Here is a 20943-nt window from a genome sequence, read left to right on the forward strand (position 1 = left end):
CAGAGAGATGTTTCCATGTTTGTTTGTTTGTTTGTTTGTTTCTTTGGTGTGTTTTTTTGTTTTCTAGCTCCTGGCACTCAAGCAAATTTCTGTTATAACATTACCTGAATACTAGCTAACAGAACAGACTTCAGTGACAAACAAATAGATTACTGTAGACTTCAACAGTTAAAATGAAAAAAAAAAAAGAAAACTCTCTGGGAAGAGGTGGAATCTAATTTCAGAGTCAACACATTAAATACTTAAGTTTCCTCATCGGTAAAACAATAAGCATGCAATGGGGTGGCTTAAACCATGGGAATTCCTTGGCTCAGTTTTGAGAAAAGGAAAAGTCCAAATCAAGGCATCATCAAGGTAATGGTTTCTTCCTGAAGATTGGTATTATGGAGCTGGCTGCCAGGGATCCTTGGTCCTTGGCTCTTCTGTCACATGGCCATTCACATGGCATCCTCTCCTGGCCTTTCCCTTTCCCTCCAGGTTCTTTAGACTTTTAGGTTCTGGCTGTTCCCTCCATGACTTTCTCTTTCTCTGTGGCATTTCCTGTGAGAACTTCAGAAACAGGATGAAGACCCATCTTGAGCGAATTGGGCCATACCCAACTGAAACAACCTCATCAAAATGTACTATTTGCAGTGAGTTCACATCCTAAAGAATAGATTAAGCTTAAGAACATGTATTTCTGGAGTATATAGCTCCAATCAGCCACAATATTCATATGTATGCATTGCAGGAAAAAACACAAGTTATATAAGGAGGAAATGATGGCTCATTCAAAGAAACAAAATAAAGTGACAGAAACTTTCTCTGAGGAAATTCTAACATTGAAGTTGCTAGCCAAAAATATTAAGTCAACTATCTCAAGTATAGTCAATGAGCTGGAGGAAAACATGGAAAAAGAAGTAAAGGAAATCAGGAAAATAACATATGATCAAAATCAGAATTTCAAGAGAAAGACATTTTATACAGGAACCAGTTTTGGTGTTGAAACTTATAATAGCTGAAATGAAAACTCACCAGAGGTTATCAAAAAACAAATTTGAGCAGGCAGAAGAAAAAATCCAGCATGTGATGATAGAACAACTGAAATTATCCAGTCTGAAGAGCAAAAAGAAAAAAGAATGAAGAGAAGTGAAAAGTCTAAGGAACACAATCAAGCATAACAACATGTGCATTGCAGGAGTCCCAGAAGTAGAAGAGAGAGGGAAAGAAGCATATTATTTGAAGAAATAATGATAGAAAATATCCAAAATTTAACAAATGGCTAAGAAAAAAAACCCCTGCAATTAATTGTTCTCAAAGTGCTGATTAACCACGATTCTCATTCATTGCAGGTATGAATATCAGATGGTACAACCACTTTGGAAAACCATTGGGTAATTTATTGCAAAGCTAAATATAACTTTACAATTCAATCCAGTATATGTGTTCTTCAGTATTTACACAACTGATTTGAACATTTATGTCTGCACAAAAACCTGCATGTGAACATTTTATAGCAATTTTATTTGTAATTGCCCCAAACTGGAAGCAATCAGGATTTCCTTCTGTAAGTGAATGGATAAACAAACTATGGTACATCCCTACAAAGATACACTCTTCGGTGATAAATAAGGTTGTGTTTTCAAACCATGAACAGGCATGCAAAATTAGAATGTGTATTGCAAACTGAAAGAAGCTTGTCAGAGAAGGCTACATGCTATATAATTCCATCTTTATGGCATTCTGGAAAATATAAAATTATAGAGACTTTAATAAATGTCTGACATAGGCTCAGGGAGGGTAAGAAGATTGAATAAGTGAAACACAGGGGATTTTTAATTATATCAAACTATTTTATATGATATTGGAATGATGGATAAATGATGCTTTTTGTCAAAATTGGTAGAAATTTATATTGCAAAACTCTTAGGGCTTGCAATTTCTTTTTTTACTTAAATAGGTGGTCATTAGATACAAGGAAAGAATTCAGATTATGTCCAATATTCTAACCATAATACAAATGTATTTAAAAGGGGTCCAGAGAAAAAGGTACTGATCTACACAAAATTGGAGATGTGTCGAAACTTCAAGACTAAAACCAAGTGAATGATACATGGGTAGTGCACCTTTGAGGGTGAACTACTGCTATACATGTATACTGGCTTGAAAAATCTAGTAAAAGTGAATGGTGGGTTTCATGTTCTCAGTGTTGGAGTGGGGGAAATCATTCATTCATTCTAGAACTGGGGCCCAAAATACACAAGATGAACTAGGAGCATATTGCAGTGTCAGAAAGTAAGGAAGTGTACTCAAATTAAGCAAAACCCATTGATGGGAGTAAGTCAAAGGGTTACAGAAATCACCTGTAAGAGCCCTTAATGCCAGAGCTAGAACAATTTAAACAACAAAATAGTGATAATATTGCATTATAACCAAAAGTACAAAACTGATATATGAGTCCTTTCTAATATAAAGAAATGACTACGTAAATAAAGGGGGAACAAGAGACTAATATTCTTTGCAGAAAAATTCTAGCAACTTATGTCAATATCTGGCCTTCAGCCTGGTGGTAACTTCCAGTGGAGCAAGTTGCCACACAGAGCATTGTGGGAACACAGGTTCATGCACAACAGAACATTCAGCCAATGAACTGCTCTATTACTTGCATAGCACAAAGAGTCCAAAGGATCAGGAAAAGAGAAACCATCATGACTGGCCTACTGAGAAGGCCTATTGCTAAGGACAGGTCAGTGGATGGCAGCTTCCTATGTGTTGAAGGAGACACATTGAAGGAGAGAGATAAATCTATGCTGCCAAGGGTGGGGTCCTCATACGACTCAGTGTAAAGGAGCTTTCCACTTAAATTTTCTGACCTAAGAAGCAGATGAGACTGCTTGTTTACTGTTTCCAGATTTAAGATCTGATAAGACCTTTTTGTTAGACCTAACATCTCCCCAGGGTTTTGCAAAGGAAACAGTCTGAAGCATCTTTATACAAAATAAAAGGAAATGGAGCATAGGCGTGGGTTGGGAGATGCGCTGAGCATGTCTGTGACTCTCCAGCACTCCCTACTCCTGAAGTATAGGATTCATATAATGGCCATCTTCCAGTTATGGAAAGGAGGGATGGGAGGAACTTTATCAGGGGAGAAATCTGCCAAGCATTTCAGATGATCAAGTTAACATCTGTCCTGATGTACTGTTGAGAGTAAGTACCCTCGACAATGACATTTTTACCCTTGTGGTCTTCCTCCCCAAACCCCAAAACTTCAGGCAAATCATGAGAAAAATAACAAACTAACACCAATTGAAGGAATTCTACAAAATAACTAACCCTTAAAAAGTGTTAAGTTAAGGGCAAAAAAAAAGGAAAGTCTCAGAAAGGTTCACGGCCAAAAGGAGCCTAAGAAGGCATACCAATTTATGTAATGTGGTATCCTGGCTGGGATATTGGAACAGAAAAAAAGACAGGTAAAATTTAAGGAAATCTTAATAAAATACTATTTCAATAATGTTACCAATAATGGTTCATTAATTGCAACAATGCAAGATATTAATGATAAGTGAAACTGAACTAGGTTATTTGGAAACTCTGCATACTAACTTCACAATTCTTCTGTGAATCTAAAAGCATTATCAATTAAAAAGAAAAAAGTAAAATGAGCAGAAGATTTGAATAGAAATTTCACCAAAGAGAATATGGATGTCAAATAATATTAGAAAAAATGTCCATCCTTTTTAGTCCTTAGAGAAATCCAGATTGAATCCAAAAGAAATAGCATTACATACCTAATAAAATAGATAAAATTTAAAAATTAAATAAATAAGACAGCATTATATGGTGGAGAGGATATTGAACAAAAGGAACCCACATACATTGCTACTAGGGGCATAAAATGGTACAACCACTTTGGAAAAGAATTAGCCGTGTTCTTGTAAATTTAAACATATGTTTAACATATGATGTAACCTAATAATTTCCCTCCTAGGTATTTAGTCAATGGAAATAATAACAAATTACCATATAAAGACCTATAAATAAATGCTTATAGCAAATTTATTCATAATTGCAAAAAACTAGAAATAAACCAAATGCCCATCTGTTGGACAGATGAGTAACTTTTGCTATATCTGCCCATACCGTAGAATAGCATTCAGCAATAGAAAAAAAAGGATGATTGATACATACAACAACATGGATATAAATCAGATGAATTATGGGATGTGATATCAGTCAGACTCAGATGACTACGTACTGAATGAGTCTATTCAAATGCCTTTCTGGAAAATTATAATTATGAAAAGAAACAGATTGGTGGTGCCTCAGGCTAGGGATGGGCAGCTGTCTGTTGATTACAAAGTTAAATGAGGGACCTTTTTGGTATGAGGGAAATGTTTTGCAACTTGATTGAAGTTGTGTTTACATGACGGTATACCTTTGTGAAAATTCAAAAAGTTATACTCAAAAGAAGAGAGACATTTCCTATATGGCTATTAAAATATAAGGTAGGATATTTAAAAATATAATACTGACAATGTTGCCTTCTCAAAATTTCTATGAAGGATAAGTGTGATAATTTATATAAAAGCACATTTGATACTTTTAAAATTATTATGCAAATATAGGCATACAAATTAATAGCAAGCTTTGGCAAATATAAATGTGGATATTTGATTTGCTCCTGGAGCATGATGATGAATCTTTCTGAGTTTTAGTCCCCATTTCTGTACAATTATATAGTTCATGTGAGGATCAAATTTGGCAATGCCAGTATATAGCCTGGGAATCCTGGGACACAGCGATTCCAACACGTTACATATTGTTTTTGTGGCTCCTACTGCTATTTCTGCTGCTTCTAAGGCGGTCATTATTAAAATGTTTAAAATCGTTTACATCATCAGCCTCCATAGTCGGCATCAGGCTTAAATACTTTTTAAGCAGTGCAAAACCTGATTAATATGTGATGTAGAAGCTCCTTTGAGAACTTTGGGCAGCAGTGGATCAGGACTTGATGATGCGAGTGGCAAAGACAAAACGCCTAGGGTCATTTCTGAAAAAAAGGATTCTAGTTTTCCCCATGTGAGTCTATATCACTTCAGGCTTACCTCCAGTCAAGCACTTAATATTCAATTTTGCAATTACTTGTGTCTCTGTGTTTAGACAGTAAATGATGTGGAGAAGAAGGTTTTTGTTGCTTTAGATGTATTTTTTTTTACATCTGCAGTGCAATCCCTGTGCATGCCATTTAGTAGGTGCTCAAGAAATACGAATTAAGCAAATGATAATTCATGTGTAAGATCTTTTACTGTCTACGTGGTTGTTTTAATAAATTTTGACCTTATCTCTAGATACACTACTATCCTGTGTAGGCATGGAAAAAGATCTTTGATCTTTCTAAAAAAATAAAATAAAAAAACACAAGTTAGAACAGAACTTTATAATGCAAGAGTCAGACATAAGACTATCTATCTCTTATTCTTTACTTTTATCCTTTCTTTTAATTTTTCTTCTCATTTTATTGTTTTAAAGCTTCATAGGCTTTCGAAACTTATTTTCTCTATATATTTCTATAACATTTATTTATTTAAGTTTTTCCAAATTTTCCAAATTAACCTTTGGCAAGAAATTTCATTTTCCAGTGAACCATAATAATAGGTAGTACTTTTTTTTTTTTTTGGCATGGGCAGGCACCAGGAATTGAACCCAGGTCTCCAGCATGGCAGGCAAGAACTCTGCCACTGTGCCACCATTGCCTGCCCTAGGTAGTACTGTTAATTACAATGCCAGTCATAAACAATAATTAATACACTAAAATATTTTCACATTGGTAAAGTGTATTTTATTTGACATATATTAATATGCATTACATTTTACAAGGAAGCAAAAATAATTTTAAGAATTCAAAACTATGTTATTCAACATATATACAGTTCTATTACCTTTAGCATGTATTGTAAGTAACCATGTATTCTAAGTATCCATAAAATACTGTATTTTTATTAATCCAATTTTAAAAATTACAAAGCAAATATCTGTTTAATGAAGAAGGTAATTCAAAATTAAAGGAACTATAAAGAGAAAAGATTGCACCCAAACTCTTACTAAATGTGACATGCAGCTTTACAGTACATATATGGAAAGGGTAGGAGAGAGTGTGTGAATGTGACAGAAAGACAGTGACAGAGACAGAGAGAGATCACATGAGTGAATGGGAATACATTTGTGAAAAATGTAGACCACCCAAAAAGAGGCAATAAGAAAATGCTGTCATTAAATGAAGAAAATCAAAACCTTTGTGCCAAATCACATTGAGAACTTCCCAAACACCTGGAAACTTTACCTCCAGTTCACTACATATCAGCTTGTTGCCATTTTTTAGCTGCTATTTTACATTATAATGACATGGTAAGGAAGAGACAAAAATGTTGTTTCCCTGCTGATGGTGTAATCAATACACACCTGTTTTCTGCTGGGAAAACTGCAGCAGTAGATATGGTGGCTTTTTAACCTGCAAGATGGTGACAAAGTAGCATACTGAAAACACATGAATTTGACAAACTTTCACATACTGTTTGCAAATTGAACACAAGCAGTGGGATGCTGGCATATGTGACTATTTCCATGATGACAAATTATGAAGCCTCAGAAAAAAGTTAGAATCATTCATGAACAAGAAGAGGAAATCAAGTTTTGAGACAAAGCAATAGGTTATACACTTCATGTTTGATAAAATCTCTAAATATATTTCATTTTAATATGAATGTTTCTTCTAAAAGCAAAGAGGTTAAGTCAATAATATCCATAAAAGGAGGAAGGATAGAGATTATATTAGAGTTTTCCTAAATGATATTTATTAATGTATTTCAGATCAAAAAAGGCTTTCATGTTTTGGGTAATTGTTTCAAATTTCTTTCAAATAATTTAAGTAATGCATATGTAAAGATAAGCTATGTCCAATGTACATATACCATCAGTTATTTTTCTTTCAAATTGGAGTGTATTATTCATCCCATTGATGAATTTCAAGCAAAATTGAGAAAACTGGCCACATGATCAACTTGCTCTCTTCATTAGAACAACCAAAAGTAACACAACCAGGACACTGAGTTTTTTATCAATCGTACTTTGTCATCTGCTGAGTGTGCTTGTAGAGAATTTTATTTTACTTTTATGGTGGAAGGAAATCCAATAGCATTGTAGAGACAATTCAAAAATTACTATTTCTATTGGCATTTGTAGACATTCCTCTTCATTAATGATTTCATGATATCAAATAATTATCATTATTTGATAATGATATCAAATAAAAATTAAAGTCCTTCTATATGTGTCAGTACATTTATTGATTTATAAGCCGGATATTTTTCTTTATATGTTATTACATAAAAAAAAAAGTCTGTCTTCTTCCAGCTCTAGTTAAGAAATGTTGATCTAATAATAAAATCTCCTTGGGCGGGCCGCGGTGGCTCAGCGGGCAAAGTGCTTGCCTGCCATGCCGGAGGACCTCGGTTCGATTCCCGGCCCCAGCCCATGTAAAAAACAAACAAACAAACAAAATACAATAAAACAAGAAAATGTTTAAAGATGTTTCCCTTTCTTCCTCCCTTCCTTCTCTCTGTCTTTCCTTCCCTTCCTCCCTCTCTCTTTAAAAAAAAAAAAAAAAAAAAAAAAAAAAAAAAATCTCCAGCCAAAATCATTGCATTTTGAAACATAATTGCATTTTACCTGGGATATTATGATTCTCAATCATATTTTTTTCTGATAAAATAGCAGGGATATTCTAGGTACTCTATTCCCTCATTTAGGTGGTAGATAGCATTAAAATAAGAAGCTTAGTTTGCATAATGCTGTTTTCACTCAATATTAATACATAAAGTGGTTTAGAATGTGATGCTAAAGATTCCAAAACTGTGATTGCACTTGGTTCTATTCGCAGCAGGAAGAGATCGTAAATGGTATTATATTAAAGATGGGGAAAACATAATCCAACACCCAGTACAGAACATGTAAGATATGGCTCCAAACATTTCACCTGCTCAGACAGCAGATAGATCCCTCTATCATTTGTAATTTATAATTTGCATTTACTGAGGGACAAATTTATTGTACTTTTTAATTGTCTCCCATCCCTTAGGCCTAAATTCCAAGTATACGTCCTTTGAAACCTTTGCTGAATCTCTCCTATTTTGTTCAAGTATTTTGCTCTTATTTGAAATTACTGTAGCATATTTATTTGCTTTGTTTGTTGTGTTTGTTGTGTTTCTTGTCTGCGTCCCTAAAATAGAAGAGAAAATTCTTTAAATCAAGCATCATTAGTGCCATATTCGTTGCTGTTCCCAAGATGCCAAGGACAGTGCATGACATACATTGCATACTTAATTAACACCGAAGGTCACTAGAATGAAAGAATTATTAAATGAGCAAATTAATTATCTAAAGTAATATAAGTAAGTATCTAGGGACTTGAATCTTGTTGTCTATACTATGTGACTTCTATTTGGTCTGCTTTGTGGCAATTCTATGACTCTGTCAATGATTAGGATACTTTTAAAAGCCAAGTTATATCTCCCATAAGAAAACCCAGTCAATATTGCTGAAAAGACAGATACTTATCTTCTTTACTTCTTCTTCTCACTAAGCTTTATTCATAAACACAGAATAAATTCATAATTTTAGATGTGTAAATTTGTCTAGTTATAATTGTATTTGCTCTCCTTGAATAGAAAAGAGGGTACCCTATGGTGGTATTGTCACTTTAGTAGCAATGATAGTGGAATATAACATGGGCGTTATCAATTCTTAATTTAATATAGCAGAAAATCTCATATAAGCAAAATTACTCTTGCAAATCCTTTATGAATCAATGATGTACTTCTATATACCATCGCAAAATAAATATAACTCAGCTAACTTTCCTTCCAGTTTGAAGGAGATGGATATTTCTTCAGTTAATGAATAGATGATGGAGTTGGCTGGTACTTAAGGACTATTTGCTTGAAAATATGAGTTTTAAACATAAGAATTGCACTCAACATTTTGTGGTATTTACACTTTCAAAGTACTAGCAGGCATATAAACAGCCTATACCCACTCTGGGCCAATGCTCAATAACTGAAAAATAGTGCAGATTAATGCCTTCATAAATAAACTACTGTCTCATTCTCAGGAGTAGAACTCATCTCCACTATGATGCATCAAGGTCCCTTTATGTCCATCCCAAAGGGGGAGAAGAGGAGACAATCATCTGTTCTTGCCTTAAGTTCAGAAAAATAATCATAAATAAGTTGACTTCATTCCATTGATATTTGAGGTGGCTTCGAATTGTTATAGTCCCTGTGGCAGGTTAGAGAAATGCATACCAGAAAAAAACCTTCTTAAACTTAATTTATGCTTATATGTGTACACTCGTTGTAAGTAGAACATTTTGATGAGGTTACTTCTTTTAAAAAATGCTTGGATCAATGACAGTGGGTCTGAATCCTATTACTGTAATCCTTTATAAGGGAATGAAATTCAGAGAGAGAGAAAGACACAGGAAGCAAGAAGCTGAACGTTAACAAAATATAGAAGAGAAGGGAGAGAGCAGAAAATGCTACTATCTACCTTGCCAGGTGACAAGCAGAGGACCAGAGGTCATGAATAGCCATTCCCAGAATGCTACAGTCTTTAGGAAGAAAGCATCAACTTGGTGATGCCATTATTTGAACTTACTCCAGCCTCACAGCATGAGTGGATAAATTCTCATAGTTTCACCTGCTCCATTTCATGGTATTTGCTTGAAAAGTGCAGGAAATTAAAATGGTCCCTAACACTTACTGTTTGAGACTTATTTTTATGTGAAAAAATTTACAATAAATATTGGCAAACTGAAGCCTATAAAAAGTAGACCAACACCAATATTGCTAATTCTTGGAACTATATTTGATAAGAAATCCTAAAGAAAATGAACACGCGTATTCTGGGATAACCAATTGAAGTAATAAGAACAATTTTCTAAAGGCTCTACATCCTCTCACTGGATGATTATCAATTAACTTGTTGGAGAAAATTCTATTATTCATGTCAGTACAGTTCAGCCAACATTTATTGTTTTGCAGGGATCTGGTTATTCTCTGGACTTGGAGTCCCAACACTTAAGATCCTCAGGTTCAAGAATTGTTCAAATAACATGGCATGCATTAGCTAAACCATAATATCATCCTGCATAATACTGAGATGAGTCTTTGTCTTAGAGTAGATATTTATGTGCGCGCTATTCCAAACCACATCTTTCTTTTTTTTTTTCAGTTTCCTCATTTGAGAAACATGGCTAGACGGTCATATCAATCTGATGCCTAACCATTTGGGTAAAATGTTCGTCTTTCAGATTATATTTTGAAAACCTGAAAACCCTAAAAATATTGAAATTCTACGTAATGACAGATTCATATTTTTCAAATAATTAAAAAGAAGAGAAGTTGAAGACTTTTACTTATTTTTATATTTATTGTAACTATACAAGGTAGATTAAGGAATTAAAGAAGATAATTTGCCTTTGTTTTTAATTAATTTGCCACTATTTATTTAAGTTTGAGCCACCTCTAAAAAAAATGAATAAAATTTAAGTGGCTCCTGCTTGGAAAAGGGTATGGACTTATACTTGTTAAATACCATCATCTTGACTTTTGTAGCATTTATTTACTGCAATTAATACATGACAAGACTTGTTTTATTTAAAGCACCTGAAAACTTACAAATATATTTTTCTTACAAACAATATATAATCCGTCATATTTTAACTGCATTTGGAGAAGTTTGGACTAATAAATGAAATAAAATTATGCACCACACCAATGTAAAAGGTAATATAATTCATAATAGCATAGTTGTTTAATCTATAATAAATACTAATTCAATGAGCACTTGCATTTTTTATTATTGTTTGCTTATATTATATGTTATGCAGTTTTAGTAAATATTTTCAAAAACTTACATTTGGAAAACATCTTTTTAGGAAATATAAACTTCCATGATTGGAAGTTTTCTCTTTCTCTCTTTAAATAGGTATATGTATATATAATTACACTAATTTTATTCTCAATGTGTTTCTAAGCTGAATCTTACCAAAAAAATCATGATCTTGCAGGAATTTAAATGTTTATCATTCTTTGGACTACCGTTATTAACGGTCTAGTTTATTGTGGTGAGAAACCTAAGGCATCTCATACATTTGAAATAAGTACCACATCCTGTAATAGGGACTTAGTTGGCTTTATTTGATTATTTATTTAAATAACCTCCCCCCCAAAAAAATAATTAAGGCAGCTATCAATGCATGTAATACAGCAATATAAAATAAATGATAAATATACAAGGAAAAAAAGAAAAGAGAAAAATAAAGGTACAAGACCATATGCCATGGGACAGGCCACGGTGGCTCAGCAGGCAGAGTTCTTGCCTGTCTGGGTTTGATTCCCGGTACCTGCCCATGTAAAAAAGAAAGAAAACAAACAAACAAAAATCTCTATGCCATGGAATCTCTACATAATTGCTGCAAACAGACCAATATTTTCCCTCTAATGATTACAGCAGACCATTAGAGGAAACTTAACTAATTATTCCAACATCAGTGATTACAAAGTATTAACAGATCAGTACTAAGTAAAAACTTAAGTAATCTATGGTGAGCAATGGTGGCTCAGTGGCAGAGTTCTCACCTGCCATGCAAGAGAGACCTAGGTTTGATTCCTGGTGTCTGCCCATGTAAAAAAAAAAAAAAAAAATTCAAGTAATCTAGAAAATGAGATGAGGATGTTTTATATATGTACTTATAAAGGGAATTATTCACTATCTTCAATGAGTAAATACAATCACAAATTTATAAGGAAGGTTATATATCATGCTCCTCAAAATCTTATCTATCTCTGCATATTCTCCAATTTGAGAATAAACATAGTTTGGAAAGCTGCAGCAATAGAAATATTTTAAACAATTATGAGTTTTCGAGTTTTGGAAGCTGAGCAAATTATTTGTAATTATTTCTAATATATTCCTATATACCCATACCTAACTCACTTCCCTGAATGTAAAGCTCCTAAAGGTGATATGCTCACATAGATAACAAAGAAAAGCCAACTAACACATTGACACAAACATCAATCATGTCTTTATGAAGTAAAATTGGTGGAAGTCTTATTTTTTCTGACCTTATAAGGACTAATTAGTATCTGATCAAGTAAATGCAAGAATTTCTCTGTCTCTACATCAATTGCTCAGTAATATATCACTTGTATATAAGGAATAACTGATCAAATGCTCATGCTCCAAATATAAGTGAAAGAGACCAGAGAGACAGAAATCAAAAGAAATTGTTAGTCCCTAGATGTTCCTGGGTCAGTAAATTAACCAGTTTCTTTAGTGCTTTAAAGGAAGAGGAGATAATGTTGGAAGAATGACCAATGGCTTTGAGTGACAGGTGGATTAGGCAAGACCACTTTCCACATATGTGACTAGCCCTTAATGGAGATTTCCACACAGCAGTTCCATAATTGATCCCACACCTGCCCTCCAGCAGCTGCATCCTTCCTCCAGTAGGAACAGCCCTGCATGACTGCAGAGTTGTTTAATTTTTCACCCTGCCCAGACCCTCAGGTGTAAAGATCCTCTAATTGCGCTCTCTGGGGGGCTGAAGTCTAATTTCAGACCCCCATCATGCCAATGCCCGAATAAATTCCTTCATCTGTGCTCAATTTGCCGCAGAACCTTATTTAAATACAATTTTATTGCCAAAACCTGGGAAGGTTTCATTGCAACAAACTGATCCATCCAGAGTCTCCACCTCACCATTGCCTACCAAACAACACCGGATGCTGTTTCCATGGCTAGATGAGTCTTCAGTCCTTTCCAGAAGCCTGTTCAGTGGGGAACTGCCACATAACCATTCCATTACTGAAGGGAAATTGTCCCCTTCCAGTCCAAAAATCCTAGCGCTAGGTCTGTGAACCTCTCTGGCAGTCGGGAACTGTCCCCTGGCCTTGGTTCCCCCAGCTCTGGGAACGCCTGGTCCCTGGATCGGTCACCCACTTTCCTCAGGTTGAGGACAAGAGAGATGGAAACGCTTGTCTCGTCAACCTCCACCCTCTGTCCGAGTTTCCTAGGCTCGCCCATTTCAAGTGAGCCTTGGTCCCTCTCCAGAGGATCCAGCCATCTCTTCAAGCCTATTTCTTTCTTTTCTCTCCATGCCTCAAGTCTCAAAGACTCATCCCTCCATCTGCCATGGGCAACACTCATTCCGTCCCCCCAAAACACTCCCCTTTAGGATATCTTCTCTGTAATCTTAAAACTCTCTATTCAGGGGGTGCTATCCGACCAAAAAAAACCTCATTTTTCTTTTTTTTTACCCTACATCAATTTGGCCACAGTATAAATTAAATAATAACAGCCACCTAAACATGGTGCTTTTGACATTCAAATCTTCCAAGACCTCGAGGACTTTATACAGAGAAATGGTGAATGGTCTTAGGTTCCTTACATTCAGGCTTTCTTTTTCCTCTGTAACTGTCCTGTACCACTTACCAAATTTTCTTCCTCCGTGAATCCCCACCCCTTCCCTACCCTTTTGAAAAGAAATCAGAAAAATTCTCTGCAGAAAAATCCTCCACAGAAAAACCCTCTATGGAATCTCCTACTTATTTCCACCCTCCCTCCCCTCTATGCTCCTCAGACTTCCTTGGAGCACATCCCTCCTTCTTCCCAGTCCTCCTCACCAATACCCCCTCCCTTGTCCTTCTCACTGCCAGCTACCTGCTCCCTTACCCAATTCCCTGCCTCTAATGGTGCCTCCTGTCCCTCTCCAGCTCCTGTCCTCCCCACTGAGAAGTAGCGGGGATTGAGGGAATTGTTTGCGTCCATGTCCTCTTCTCTCATTCTCATTGAGGCCAAATCGAGGACCACTAGGGTCCTTTTCCATCAGCCCTGCCTGATTTATCAAGGAATTTCAATATGTATCCAACTCTTACAAAGTTACCTATCAGGATGTCTGTGTCATTCCTCTTCTACCAACCCAGAAGAGAAAAACCGTATTTAGGTTGCAGCCACAGTTTTTGCTGACACCTTTCATGCCAAAAACCCTCATCATCTTCCCACCAGAGCCCACTGCTGCCCCTACGACAGCCCCTAATTGGAATTACCAACCTAACTCACCGACGTCAATCAAATGACTCATTTCCTAGCCTGCATTATTGAGGGTATGAAAAAAAAAAAACTGCCCTTAAGACAGTAAATTATGATAAAATACAAGAAATCACTAAAGACCCAATGAAAACCCCACTGCTTTCATGAGTAGGCTCACTGAAGCCCTCCTCAAATATATTAATTTAGACCCTGACTTGGAGGTGGGAAAATTATACTTACATATCTATTTCATGTTCTAATCCTCCCAGACATTAGGACAAATCTTCAATAACTTGAGGATGGGCCATAAACCCCTCAAAAGGACCACATTAAGGTAGCCTTCAGGGTGTTTAACAATAGTGATGAGGAAAATGAGCAACAAAAACTCAAAAGAGATCAGGCTAAGCATACCTTACTTGCAGCCGCTATACAAGACAGCCAAAAAGGAACTGCTGTTGCCTCCAGCCATCTTCTGCCAGGACGCTGCTTCAACTGCGGCAAAGAGGGACACTGTCCAAAACCCAGCCCCAGTCCCAGGGCTCTGCTGGGAACTTGTCTGGCATGTAGAGTCAAGGGGCATTAGAAGTCAGTCTGCCCTCAGGCCTCCGGCTGGAGTTCAAGCTTGGACTATCTGCAAATGACCAAAACTCAGCAGGGCACTAGCTCTGAGCTAGGATCATCCCTACCAGAGCTGTTGGGATTAGCCACTGAAGATTGATGCTGTCCAGGGTCAGAAGCCTCCTTCATCCTCATCAACACAGCAGAACCCAGGGCCACAATAGCAGTTACAGGTAGGCTGATCTCTTTCCTTTTAGATATGGGTTACCTATTCAGTATTAGGGGAACATATGAGACATTTAGACCCTTTCTCTATTTCTATTGTGGTGGTTGATGGCTTAGTCTCTAAACCCTTCACAACCCAGCCACTTCCATGTACCATAAAAACAATGAGCTTCATCCATGCCTTTCTAGTAATTACCACTATGTCCTACCCAACTGTTAGGACTGGACATATTAACAAAATTTCATTCTACCATCACCATCCCCATTCCAGACTCCCAAACTGCTACCCTCCTCCTTTAATCCCCTCTACCTCTACCCTCCCACCCCCACACATATGCACATCTTCTCCCAGTCCTCTCTGAGTTAGCCCTATAGTGTGGGATACTGAATGCCCCTCAGTGGCCATGAACCATGTGGCAGTGCAGGTCACTCTAAAATATCCTAACCACTTTCCAAATAAACCACAATACCCACTCTCCCCACCTAGCACTACAGGGGTAACAGCTCATTGTCATAGGTAAGCTTTTTACCACAGGTCTATTAACAGCCAACCAGCTCCCCAGCTATCACCCCAATACTCACAGTAAAGAAACCAAATGGTTCCTACTGCCTTGTAAAAGACTTCAGGTCTATTAATGAAGTGACCATACCCATCACCCCAATAGTCCCCAACCCATATAATCTCCTCTCCTTTGCCCCCCCCCCAAAACCTCCCACTTTATCATCTTAGACCTCAAGGATGCATTCTTTACAATCCCACTACATCAGACCTCCCAAGACCTTTTTGCCTTCACCTGGACAAGTTCTGCCTCCCAAACCTCCCAACAACTTACTTGGTCAGTACTCCCTCTAGGCTTTCGAGAGAGCCCTCATATCTTTGGCCAAGTACTTGCCAAAGATCTCTCTACCCTAATCCTGTATGCCTCTACCCTTATACAATATATTGATGACCTTCTCTTATACAGCCCATTCCTAAATCTCTCCATTTCCTATACTATCACCATATTCAATTTTCTTACAGATAAAGGCTATTGGGTGCCCCCCAACAAAGATCAGTTACCAACCCTTGGCATAACCTGGAAATTACACATTCCCTACAGATCTCAGTCATCAGGAAAGGTAAAACGAATAAATTGCCTAATTAAAATCCACATTTCAAAACCCATGCTTCAAACTCCCCAAATATAGATAGAACTACTACCCTTTGCTCTTCTGCAAGTCCATTCTATGAACCACAAACCATACCTTCAAGTCCCTTTGAATTAATGTACGGGTGTCCATATGTGCTAGGCAACATCCTCACATCTCCCTCACCCCATAGGATTCTATATCCCCACCTTAAACTCAATAGGCTTTAGGGGATATAGCTAACAAGTCTCTAGCTCAACCTTGCTCAGATGTCCCATCACTTAAAGTGCACCCAGGGGACTGGGTCTATATAAAATCTCTTAACCCTACACCTTTAACACTCATTTGGACAGGACCATACCTAGATCTCCTCCCAACCCCCACTGCAGCATAACTATCTAACTTCTCATCCTGGATACCTTTTGCAGGTTAAAATCTGCCCCAGCTCCAGAGAAAACAACCAACAACTAGACTCATTGACATGCAATCAACAAAATTCTCAACTATCATCTAGCTACACCTGTGAAAACAAATTCCGAATCCAGAAATTTCTGGCACAGTACTAACTTTAACTCAAGAACATGTCAAAAGTGTAATGCTACTGTGAGAACATTGATACCAGCCCTTATAAAATGAAATGGATACTCTAGATGGCAGAATGAAGGAAAATGAAGTTTAACTCTACCCCCTAACAGCAGAAAGTAGCCAGAATGAACAATTCCACCCCCTTTCCTTGCGCTTCCACCCTGGCCTGACCCAGTAGTCACTTCCTGTCCATTTTTTTCTTTTTTTTATGCAAATAACCAAAGGCTAGAATGTTAGGCAAGACCCCTTCCCCATGATGTGACTAGCCCTTAACAGATATTCCCACAGAGCAGCTTCATAATTGATCCTACACCCTCCCTCCAGTAGCTTCATCACCTCTCCTACAGCTGTAGCCCTGCCTGACTGCAGTGGTGCTTAACTTTTCACCTCACCCAGACTCTCAGTTATAGAGATTGCTCACCCTGGTGGGCTGAAATCTGACTTCAGACGCCCACCTTGCCAGGGCCTGAATAAGTTCCTTCATATGAGATGCATTTGCCTCTAGACTTCTTTAAATCAAGCAAGATGTAAATAAAGAGGTAGAAGAAAACCATACCCATCACTCTGTCTCATTTGATAGTAGTTACCTTGATCTTGACCCACAATGTTCTTTCTTGGAGATGAGTAATTAAAACCTAGAAAAAAAACTGAAATTGAAAGGAAGACTTTGAAGGTAATATATTTTTGCATCCCCCTTTTATCCACTCATCTCTTCTACCTCCTCTCCCATTTCCTCTCCCTCTCTCTTTCTCTTTCTTTCTCACAGACTTATATACAGACATAGGCATATATACATGCATATGCATATTTGTAACTACACACATTTGTAGACACAACATCTTTTTCCTGATGTAAATACTAGAAAAGGAGGAGGAAGTATCTAAATAAAACAAAGGCAGTTATGCAGGAGCAAGAGCCAGGAAGAAAGGAGAAAAGGTTTGAATGTGATTTAGAATAAATTTTTTTTAAAAAGCTAGAAATTTGGCTCACCTTTTCCTGTGAAACATCCAGTTTTCTGATTGTAGGAAATTGTAGATTATTTAGTAGTTAATTTTCAATAACTAAATGAGCAAGTGATGTCTTTTTATCTTCAGTTTCCTTTCCTTCTTGCTAAAACAGGATGAGGGGTGGGAGAGATGCAACAAACAATATGTAAAGGAAGCCCCAAAATATTAATAATACTGCATGAAGACTATCAAAAGATAATTTTCTTTACAGCACATATAACAGGGTAAAGTTTATACCGTACAATAATTGCATAAGATGGAATCATGGTAGATGGTGCTGGGAAAGTCATACAAGCACTCAAGAACCATCCCCAGCCCTCACCTACTGCCCTCTTTGTGTGCAGATGTATCAATACATTTCCATTTTGTAGCCTGGGAGAAATTAAGTCTAATGGAATGGCCTGACTCTCCCTTAAACACCAAGTTAGGGACAAGCATACCAAGCTGTTTATCAGGGTGAGAACTCTGCACAAAGGTTGCTTGATATATGCTTTTTGCTCAGCGGCAGGGCCCCTTCCCCCTGGGGTATATAATTACCCCTGCCTTGGGCAATAAGGCATAGGCTATCTTCCATATGAAGCAGTATTTGCCACGATCCCCTGACTATATCCTGACCATGCCCTGAACTGAGCAGTTGCCCTTCCCAGGAGATTGGCCATGCTGAGATCTCTTTCTCTGCTCTTTTGGACCACTTTGTGCTATGTAAATAAATAAAGCTATTTTTAAGAATCTCTTGTGCCTATGTCTGTGTCCCCACAACATATCATTTAGCAACTCACTCCACAGATGAATTTCTTAATATACTAATCAGTAATACCTCTGGATCGTTGAGTATTTCTAACTAAAAGAAGGAAATCCTTAAGAATTTTTTAATTCTTTAACGTTTTGTATTAAATATATAATTATACATATGTATTCCTTAAGAACATATGTGCACACTAAATTTGACTCAATATTTTTATATCTTTTGGTCTGTCTTCTCTCCTAATCTATATCACAAAAGCTTTTAGCTACTTTATCAGAAGGATGATCTTCAGCTGAAAAGTCTAAATCTAATTTACCCAAGTTGTAAAAGACCTAAGATTATCACGTCATACTAAATACCTAATATTCACAGGCTTCTCATTTATTTTGATGAAAATGCATTTCTTAGCCAATATAAAATTGAATCCTCAACTTATCCTTACTTGTTCCATCAAAGCAAACAAAGGAAATGAACATATCTTCCTATTTAGATATTCTATTCATTTATTCATTCCTCAAATATATATTAACTGAGCATGAATTTTGTGCCAGCTTCATTTCTTCACTACCTGCATTGTATTCCTTGTGTACTAGCTAAGCTCACAGAAACAAAGTGGGCACCAAGTTTCTCTATTTCTCTAAAAGCAAGTTGGATTATTATTAACTAGTGATTGCTAATTTTATTATTGCTATGATTTCTTCATTTTCCACTTTCTAACTCAGAGAGTTCTTGAGGTTACACATATCTCCCATTATGTATTGTATAGGATATGGATAAATAAAATGCATTATTGATTATGGATTACAGATAAGAGGACCTACAGACATAACTGATGGCAAGGACTACCCAGAATCTAAATATAAATCTTAGGGCTTTCCAGAAAAATTGGATAGGATCTTGGGTTCATCATCATTTGGAAGAGATGAGTGTGGTTCCACAACCTTCTGACAAATAAGAATCCAATTTTATGGTAGCTAAAAAATAATAATTTATAACTTCCTTTACAGTAAGGGTGACCTGGGTTGTTAAAAAGAGATTGTCAAATTTGGAAGATGTGTCTTTTTCTCTTTTCAAAGCGTCCTTCTCTCCATGTGGAATATTAATTAGATATTTAAGATGGCAGTAATTCACTAAGGAAAACAGAAAAAGAAAATTTAAATCAAACAAATGAACAAAAGAGGAAGATTCTGGTCCCTGACATACATGGGATACATACATGACATACATGTCCCATGACATCCTTCACTTCTACCTCTAGAGTATTTTTAGTTAAAAAAAAAAAGTAAATCAATACTTTGAGAAACCCACTGTTATTTTGGATTCTTTGAGCTCATGTATCCTAAATGTTAGAGCATCATCAAGGCAGCAGTACCAAAGAAGACAGTTTGTGCTAAAAAAAAAACAGTTAAAAAAAAAATGAAGGGAAGTTAGGAGATTTATTTTAAAAAGGACAGATACATCTATTTATAATTATATGAATGCCATTAAGGTAGGTGAATTAAAATAAATGATAAATAATTGATCAAAACACATTGCCTATATTTTCAGATTCCTTAACAAATGTTATATTTTCTGGCTTTTATTAAAGAACTGGCAAAATTACTTTAGATTACAGTGATAAAAAATGTGGAAGATAAAAAATAGCTAAACGCAAAAGGGCGAATAAGACAACAAATTTTTTACAATAGAAAAATTTAACATTTTTGGTTAATATAGACTATGGCACTGAAAAAATCTATTCGAAACAAACAATAAAAAATAAAATAAGACAAAAAGAAGAAAAAATAAAAAATAAAAAGAATCTATTCAAATCTACCTGTGTATGTAAATATTACCAATAGGTATCATATATATATATATATATATATATATTATATCTATGAAGTTTTAAGTAATTTTCCATCCACATAGACCACTGAGAAGATTGTTGGAGTTTTCACTGTAAAATAATTATAACTGCAGTGTTCCTGTAGGATTATTTCCTGTTCTTTATCAAAAGGGAATTCAATTTTGATGGGTATTGATATCTTCATTTTGGCATCAAATTAAAAATAATATAATATTATTACTGCTAGCAACAGTAATATAATAATTTAAGTAATTATTCAATATTTCATAACTTCTTTCTGTTTGCCATTTTAGTCTTAAAAAACTTCATAGTAGGAATTATTTTTTATTAATTATTTAATTGTATTCATTGGCTTTGAGAAAGATATTAGTACTTTCTCAGAGTCTCAAATTTATAAAATCTGAGCAGAGGTTCCATTTTTTTCCTCAAAACCTGAACTCATTCATTATATTATAATACAAACATTTATTTGCTAATTTATGTTATCAAGGATAATATAATTTGTCTTGGAGATATTGTGAATGAGGAAGTATGCTTGATCACTGTCTTAATGCCCTGCTTCTTTTTATATCACTTATTTATTTGTTTATTTAATTTACACACACTAAATTTCACTATTTTTGGTGTATTGTCTTATGAATTTTGACAAATGCATAGAGGCATGTATCTAAGAAAACAATCAAGTTCCATTACCCCAAGAAATTCCCTAAAGAGGT

This window comes from Tamandua tetradactyla, chromosome 5 (genome assembly GCF_023851605.1).
Source record: "Tamandua tetradactyla isolate mTamTet1 chromosome 5, mTamTet1.pri, whole genome shotgun sequence".
Lineage (NCBI taxonomy): Eukaryota > Metazoa > Chordata > Mammalia > Pilosa > Myrmecophagidae > Tamandua > Tamandua tetradactyla.